Source organism: Zeus faber (genome assembly GCF_960531495.2).
Source record: "Zeus faber genome assembly, chromosome: 10".
NCBI classification, from domain to species: domain Eukaryota; kingdom Metazoa; phylum Chordata; class Actinopteri; order Zeiformes; family Zeidae; genus Zeus; species Zeus faber.
The window spans coordinates 21,107,773-21,117,262 of NC_137199.1; positions in this window are offsets into that span (position 1 = coordinate 21,107,773).

Consider the following 9,490-nt stretch of genomic DNA (forward strand, 5'->3'; position numbering starts at 1 on the left):
GTCCTCACAAACTGGCTGAGTATTTTTCACATTCCACATACATCGTCCCTCGCTGCTCTGCAAGCCAGTTTCGGCCAGTTTACATCCTAAAGGAGTTTTCATTAAGGCTAACAATAAAAGCCAGAGTTAAAGGCATTGCTCGTCCAGTATCATCCCGAGGGGCTATAGATACAAGTGATCCAAGGAGTGGGGTTCACAATGAAAAGTCCCCTCAAACTATGTATCTCAGAATAAATCCCCAAAGTCATCAAAAACACCATACTGACCCTGTAGCAATCACCGTTAGGATTTATTAGGCACATGCTTTAAAGGCACCCATTTCCATACTGTTGATCAATTTAAAGCGGAGTAAGTTGGATCTTACTCTCCTTCATGACATACTGTACCCTCACTTGACACTATAGATGCCAACGAGGTCCTTATTTCAGTTGTCCAAAATGTTCTCAAGTCAGTCGTGGGAGATTATGGTTGTTGTTGTTGTTGTTGTTGTTGTTGTCTGATAATGGAGAATGAATGCAACGAATAAAGTCCTGGTACTTCATGTCATCATACCATCCAGCAGCACGGCAACAAGCATTGTCTTGTTCACAACTGTCACTAGCTCAGTGCAGCCTGCAGCGCGTCAATATTTCAGTTCTGGACACACGGGGACGAAATCCAACTTTAAAAAAACAATTTCAGCTTGATTTCAACTCATGCCTAAAGGACACTTTATCTCTTTAAAGATTATTTTTCATAAAGGCCGTGGAAATCCTTTGTGTGTGTGTGTCTGTGTGTGTGTGTGTGTGTGTGCGTGTGCGTGTGTGTGTGTGTGTGTGGGTGTGTGTGTGTGTGTGTGTCAAGTACAAAACTGTGAATAAATAACTCAACTTGCCTGATTAAACTTTTGACTGTACTCTGTTTCCCCACAATATGGCCCATAAGCAGTCCCCCACGACAAGCCAAATGCGTGTCGAGAGATTTTTAATATCGTTTGTCGCCACTCACGTGCAATGTCGTCGGCCCCGCCCTTGACAAGCCCCTGTCCAAACACCTCAGTTCATCTCGTGCATTGACGTTAAAATATTTTATGGCTGTTTAGGATGTTAAAGAAGATGGCGGTTGAAACTGAACTCCAGCGATCGGCAACGCCCACCAGATGAAATTTGGACCAATCGCAGTGCTCAGGTAGACGCAAACTCAGACATTGGGTCTTCTTATATATGTTTTGTTTCTCATTCGGAACGTGTCATTTTGCTTATTTGTTAATATACTGTGCGTAAACTGGCAGGTACAGTAAGGACTAATATTTCACTTACCTTTAGCTTGTGGCAGCGGCGGGAGCTCGGGGGTCAAGGGCGCAGAGCTGCTCCCCTCACGTTACCGCGTAAGCGGTGTGAGCCCGGGCCTGCTGGAGCGCCGGAGGCCGACTGCAACCACGGCAACTCTCGCAAACCTCCCTTTTGCTTTCAATGCAGCGAAATTCAGCTTGTCAGTGTTTGTGGATTAATCACAAAAATATAATTGTGTATGCGCTCCGAATGCAATGCTTCACCTTCCTGCTAGTAATTGATTTGATGAACTGCTTCCTATCAGGATGTCACACCGGTCAGCCAATGATATTAAGGAATGCATTTTGGATGAAATCTACATGTTGCTGTCAGTCGAGCACCCACCGCACCGCCATGCCAATCAGTTACACGCCTATATCAGCCACCCATCGCTAGCATTTTGCCGTCCAGCGACGCCCATCGCTGTGCTACGTGTCAGCTTGAAGGAGCAGCATTCAGAGAATGCGACTCATACCGTACGTGCCTCGAGGTGGCCACAGAAATGAAGCAGATAGGTGTAAAGAAATGCCAGTCAGCCCGGCCGTGGCTCCTTTAGTCTCTCTCCCGGCAGTCTGCTGGCAAGGCCCCGGGGCTCAGGAATGCTGTGTCCATCTGTCAACATGGAGCTGCGTTCCCTGGCAGATGCCACAGGGAGGATTTTTGTAACCTGGCCCTGGGTGGATTTCATAATCTGTCATGGTCGTAGCAGAAGGCCTGCGAGAAGACTTTATGCCGGGATGGCTCGTAGATATAAGAATGTATGAATGCACGCGTGATTCTGTGTGTGTGCGTGTGTGTGTGTGTGTGTGTGTGTGTGTGTGTGTCTACGTGTATCGGTGGAATGAAGATCTTTAAATAAATATCTCTGAAGACGGCGCGTATTTGTACTCGTCACATTTTGTCCCAAACGGCCCGCCATACTTCACGACAGTAATCTGACGTCACGTATATATGTGTGGAATTCTGCAAGTCGATGCCGCAGCGCCGCGGAGAACTCAGGCCATCGAGACGATAAATTAGACGGTAAATTATTGTCAAATAACGTGTTGAATTTCGACAGAATTTTCCGTGCAAAACTGTCCTACTACGTGACACATTTTTTGAAAGTATGATACAGATTTAAGAGGGTCATTGCCCGGTATGTCCGCTCTGTTGTCTCCATCACAGGATGATGTTTCCAGGAAATAGTAAAGGCTTTTCTTTACCTCATAAATTCTCATCAGACATCGACTGCGCTCCTTTACCTGCCACCTTCATCCCCAACCTCCAACATCTATCTGGCCTCGTCCCCGTTCCCAGCTCCTCCTCCACCTCCCTCTCATCTTATATCTTTACCCACGAGTCGTTGGGGTCCAGGCCAGCAGGTCGGATATTAATAATGAATGGCGTTCTCTATGCTGGCCCTGAATGTGTGCGGTGAACCCAAGGGAGTACCACCTGAGTGATGATTCTGTCTGCCCAAGTCTCTCTCTCGCTCGCACACACAGACACACACACACACACACACACACACAGACACACACACACACACACACACACACACACACACACACACACACACACACACACACACACACACACACAAGCATGCCTGACCTGCTGGGAACACAGGGTCTTGCTGTATCAGGCCTCTGTGGCAGGGGCAATTAGAAAAGTCCAGATGGAGCACAGGCTCTCTTCTCATAGTGTTCCCATTAGAGAGAGAGAGAGAGAGAGAGGGGGAGAGAGAGAGAGAGAGAGAGAGAGAGAGAGAGAGAGAGAGAGAGAGAGAGAGAGAGAGAGAGAGTGAGTAGGCTACACACACGCACAAAAGTACAAACCACGCACAGAACCCCCCGCATCCACACGCACAGAAAGACACAGTGGGCGTATAGTAACTTTTTCGAAGCCCTGCGCTTGTTAGGGTGACTTAGCGGCTCAGGGCACAGAGGAGCGCATACAGCACAGTGTGTTATAATTAGCATTATTTACTTACTTCTCTCTCTCTCTCTCTCTCTCTCTCTCTCTCGCTCTCTCTCTCGCTCTCTTTTTCTCAGTTATGTTTGGCCAGCCGACAGTCTTCTGAGTGTCTGCCCATCGCGCCATCAAGAAGGGGTGTTCTCGCGGGTCCACTATCTAGCGGCCCCCTCCTGCTGCCCGAGTCTAGCCATTACCCGTCACACCATGATGATGCTCCGGGGATCACTGTTCTCTTTGCCGTAGAAATAGCCGCGCAATTAAGGATGATGAAATTACCGACAAAATGGCCGGGTCCGTCGTCCAAGACTGTCATCACCGGTAGCGCCGTCGAGCTTTGGACGGGGCCCCGCGGCGAGGACGCCAGGGACGCTGTGACCTCCCCGCCTGGATACGGACCTGACGGGAAGCCAAGCCGTTGATGGAGGTGACGTGCAGACCAGTGTCCTTTCCATGCCGCCGCCTTTGTCTCGTCATAAATTATCAGTCGGTCAAAGTGTGGTAATGGAATTTCTCCGGAAAGCCTTATTACTTTTGTCCTTCAGCCTATTAGCGACGGCCTTACCTCATTTCTTGGTCAACTCCAATTGCATCGAAAAAAGGGGGCAGTCAGCCTGTGAAATGGGCTGGTGCAGGGCCACGGGACAGTGTGACGCAAGTCTACAACACAGAGCCCATACACCACAGCCCCGCTTGGACAAAGATATTGTAAACGTCAGGGGCGCACGTAAGAGCTCCTGCATCGCCACAGACAGCACAGCACGGCGAGCTGGGGGTTACGCAAACAAATACTCACCGAGCGAGACAGGACACCGATCGAAATGTTCAGAAAATGGACCGTTTGGGGTTTTTTTTTGGTTCAATTTAGAGTCAAAAGAGTTTGCGAGCGCAGTTTGAGAGCGCAGGCCACTTCACGTGCACGGTCACAGTGACTGGCCTTTTCTTTTACTGTGCCTGGGCGCCTGAGGTTCGGGAACAGAAGAAGAGCAGGACACTACACTTGGGGACTATACAGCGGTCGGATGTGGAGGGAAAGAAAGAAAGAAAGAAAGAAAGAAAGAAAGAAAGAAAGAAAGAAAGATATACAGATAGATAGACAGACAGACAGATAGACAGATAGATAGATAGATAGATAGATAGATAGATAGATAGATAGATAGATAGATAGATAGACAGACAGACAGACAGACAGACAGACAGTCAGACAGCACCACTGAGTGATACTGCCCTCCTCTGGTCAGTTGACATAATGAAACAGAGTAAAAAATAAGATCGAGGCAGACTAAACTAGAGGCGGGTTGGTCAGCAGGTATACAACAAATACAGTTTATCAAGTTGGTATATGAGGATAATGCAAGCCAAGTCAACAAGAAAGATATATGTAATTGCTCGTAATATAATATGTAATATGTAATGATGTAATTATATTCCACCCGATCAAATACATGCATTCTATTGCTATGGTACTAACTTGGTGCAAAGAGGATTCTTTCATGAATGTAATTAGAACGTAGTCCAAAACACATCCATGCCTTTATTTCCAGGGGGCTTGACCGCTGCAAAGGCCTTTTTGTCAGGAGTGTCCAAGGCAGCTCGGGAGCGCCGCGGCTCATTCACACGCTGCTCCTCCAATTCTAAGCTCAGTACATTGTTCCAGTTCTCAGGTTTCTGCACTGACTTCGGGTCTGTCATCGAAATTGATTTTAGGACGCTGCTGCTTGTTTGTAAATCTTTCAGTGGCGGAGGGTCAAGATATATCTCTGGTACGGCACTACTAACTGTACCTGAAGTAGATGTTTTGTTTTTTGTTCCAGGTACTGTTACCAGTGTAGTCCCACGGATAGTAAAGTAGAATTTAGTTATGCTACACAACAATACACAACAATGTGTAGCATAACTAAATTCTGCTTTACTATGGAACAAACTTCAAGAAGATTTCAGACTTGCCCACACTTACTATTTCTAAATCCAGACTTCAAAACTCTTACGATTGCAACTGCCTTTCAGTGAATCAGCCTGTTTTAAATTTCACTTTTACATTTTTTTTTTTTTTATCTCTATCGTTATATTACAGCAAGTAAGTAAGTAAATTGTATTAATAAAGCGGATTTCAAAACCAAAGTGACAAGGTGCTGAACAATAGACATTAAAGAAAAATATAAATCAAAATTAGAGAGTTATACCAATACATAAAATGACAGTATAAACACATTAAAAAAATCGCACAAAAGGAAAAACACACATTACAAGACAAAGTGCTTACAATAGCGGTGTTTTTTTTTTAACAGCTTCTCAAAGATTTCCACAGATCTGCGTTTTTCATAACTGAGGGAAGAGGCTTCCAGAGAGCGGGAGCTGTAACAGCAAAAGCTCGGTCACCCTTGTTTTTTTGTTTTTTTTTCGCCTTGATTTTGGGACGGCGAGAAGGCCTCGGTCAGAAGTCCTGAGAGATCCCAGGGCTCTCACTGAGGCTGGGGGACATGAAAGCTCCAGAAGGCAGGGAGGGGCCCCGCCTGTGTTAGTGCTTTGCCAGAAATTAAAATAATTTTAAAACAGATCCTGCGGTCAGCTGGTCACCGATGATGTGCGGCCAACGCTGGAGTGATGTGTGGCCGGCGTCGTGCCTTCGTTTAAGGTCCTGGGGCCGCATTTTGGAGCCGAGACACAGAAGAGCGAGATGGCGGGTGACAAAAACATGAATTACCCTTTCCAGGTCGTGAAAAGGAAAGTACAGATTTGATTTTGGCAATGTTTTTTTTTTAGTCGAAAGAAACAGGGTTGGATCGCTTTCTTTACACGCAACTCAAAGTTCATGTGTCGGTCGAAGACGACTCCAAGATTTTTTGGAGGCTCGCTTGCCATCTGCTGCTAAAGGACCAGGATCAGAAATTCTCTCAAGGCCTGTGAAGAGGACTTTGGTTTTGTCAGGGTTAAGCTGGAGGATGTTATATGACATCCAGTCCTCGATGGCGGTCAAGCAGTCCTGCAAGGTAGAGAGCATGTCTATCGTCCGCACGACAGTGATAAGAAATACCCTTAAAATGACTCATTGAGAGACCGAGGGGGAGCATATACGGGGAGAAAAGAATAGGGCCCAGGATGGAACCATGGGGCACACCACAAGTCAGCGGAGCAGATGAAGAGACATGGTCATCAGCAGCCGAAGAAAAACTCCAATCTGACAAGTAGGAGGAAAGCCAGTCGAGAGCGGTCACAGTTATACCCACCCACTGCTTCAGCCCACAAAGGAGGATCGAGCGGTCGGCGGTGTCAAAAGCTGCGCTGAGGTCACGCAGCGACAGAACCTTACTCTCCCCGGCATCAGCGCGCATTAGGGTGTCATTTGAAATCCTGAGAAGTACGGGGTACAGTATGTGTCGTTTTGTTGTTTCGTTTCAGTCCTTATTTCTGTGCATTTATTATTCAAATTTGTTTTTTAGACCATGCATTTTAGCACGTTGAATAAGAAATGAAATGTGCTGTAGAAATAAACTCTCTGGGTATCTTGGTATTAATCACCTACTGATATGTCATTGGGTCATGAGCAGTTTTCTTAAATAATACGTGTTCTCAAATATTTCCCGCACTGTAATTACACTGTAATTTCTGGCCTCCGTAATTTAAACAGTTACCTTGGAAACGTTCGCCCCCCCCACCCCGCATCTGCCTCGATTCAGTGACGCGGTTAAAAAAAAACCTGTCCCGTGAACTCTATTCACTCCGTTCACCCTTTGAACTTAATAAAAGTGAAGCACCTCCCCGACGACTTCAAGCATCAGCTGTAATGTGCGGTAGACAAAATAGCAGCTTTGCATCACCTTGAACTTGGTGGCCGGACGTGTGAAGCCTTGCCAGGCCTATGAACATGACCTGGGCTGTTGATTTGCTTCGCCTGGGGAGTTCGGAGCCATCGAGACGAGGCGGAGGACGGAGGGCTGCGCGGAGCCCCGAGTAAGACAGATGATGTACAGACAGATGGCCCTTGACGTGGCTGCGTGTTTCATCGAATATCCTATTACGAAGACCAGGGTCAGTGGACTGGCCGGGGACGGCGGTTGCATTCACATAGTCATAGTCACATGACACTAACCCATGAACTTTGTGCACGACCGCCCGCTCTGTCACTGTGAAGGGAGTAACTTCAAGCTGTATTCACCTTGTTCACCTCGGCAACGAGGAAGTGATGCAGCCGGCTTGTTTGGTCTTCTCACTACCGGTCGACGGCGGCCGACGGTCGCGATTCGCCGAAAAACCTTGGCGCGAAGTCGATACAGCATCGGTTGCTTTCTTAAGCGACATTTTGACGCCTCGAGTGTGGCTTTACGCCCACCGGCGCCGTCTCAAAGAGACGGAACTCTCTCATTTTGGGCGGCTGGACGGAGCTTTGGTGCGTCGTCTGTGCTGTGTGTGTGTGTGTGTGTGGGGGGGGGGGGGGGGGGGGGGATCAGAGTGAGACCATCAGGTAATCGGAGGAAGGAAGAGACGTGTCTACCTGGCTTGAACACGAACAAAAGACCTGTCGATCAAGGCCTGTCCACAGATATCCTCTCAATAGAACAACAATTGTCTAAATCACCATATATATTACAATTATATATATATATTATATAATATATATTATAATAAATAGCGTAATATACAATATTAGGTATACAAATATTTAAAAAATATATATTGACTGTAGTTCTGGGGAGAAGTTTCTTCTTTTTCCATTGACTTACTACATTGATTGCGAGGGTCTGGAGAGCAGCATCTAGCGGCCATTGTGCGAACTGCAGTTTAAAGCACTTACGGCTTCAACCTCGTCTGACCGACGCGTTAGAGCAGGGTTTGGGATGGGTTCCACTTCCGTCCACGTGGTGGCAGTATTGCGTAGGAACGAGTACAATTGCAGTGGGTTTAAATCCTCACAGATTGGGGGGGGGGGGGGGGGTCAGGGGCGACGGACTCGACCGTCTCGACAGAAGGTTGATTTACCGTCGCATTTACGTGGATGGCAGTAGCAGTCCGGGAATCTTCATCCCCAGTTACTAATTTTCGCAGCAGCCGTGGTGGGAGCCTTGATGGGGATACAGTTTCCATGGCCCGGCCTTGGACCCCGAGTGAAGTGGACTGTGTCGTCAGCCCTTAAGTCATGGGGATAAACCCCACGAGGGAGAACAGTAGGACAGTGGGAAATACAGAGAGAAACAGGTGGATGCTTTAATTCATAGCAACAAATCTGTTCCAAATCCCGCGCCAAATATGGCTCGCCTTGGAGGAAAACGACTCATATATTTGTGTGAGTGTAGTAATGTTTTATTTTTATTTTTTTTAACATTTTGACATTTTCTTTAAATTTGCTCTGAAATGGGGCTTAGAATCTGGCCCGGTGACAGAACAAAACTGTGTCTTGAAGGGTAACCGTGAAACCCACGTTCTCAAAAATCGTGATGGCGCTATAGAGACACCGAAGCGTTTAGATGAGCCTGCATTACATTGTATTAGTTGCATTGATAATTAAACAAAAATAGGCGCTATTTATTTTTGTTCGATAATTTGCAGCACCTATAAATGTGGCAGCGTGACAAAGGCACGCGGTGCCCTTTCTTTCCTGTTCATTTTTGTTTTATTTTGTTATCTTTTGAAACGAATCTCTATCTTAACTAGGCAGCTCTATCGGCCCAATTACCAACGAGTTAATGGATCTTAACCACCCAGGGGCCTTTAGGATAGTAAATGCCAGCCCATTTCAGAGAGGCATCTTCCACCACCTAAAACAGCCAAAAGTCACGCACGTACACGCACACACACACACACACACACGCACAGACACACACACGCGCGCTCCTCGGAATATCTGAGGCCGTGTAGCGGAAGTTTTTAAGCAGCCTTATCTGTGTCTTTATCTGAGCTGAAGACGGGCTGCAGAGAGAGGTCAGAGGGCCACAAGGCCCCCAGCAGCCCCGAGCATTAGGGATGTGGAACATATGTTGCCAGACCTGTCATCTCCAATTTACACGTCACCCCGCGCAAAGAATTGGACATTCTGGACGCAAATTTAATTCAGATTAGGTCCATTCCTTCCTTTTAATTGGGCTGTTTATCACTCCACTCCACTAAGCCTCGAGCCGTAATAAAACATTATGTAGGTTTACCCAAACACGGGACAAACCTCACCATGCTCTTTATGTATGGCGAGGGGGAATCGTTCAATCATAGCCCCGTGTCCGTGGGCTTATACC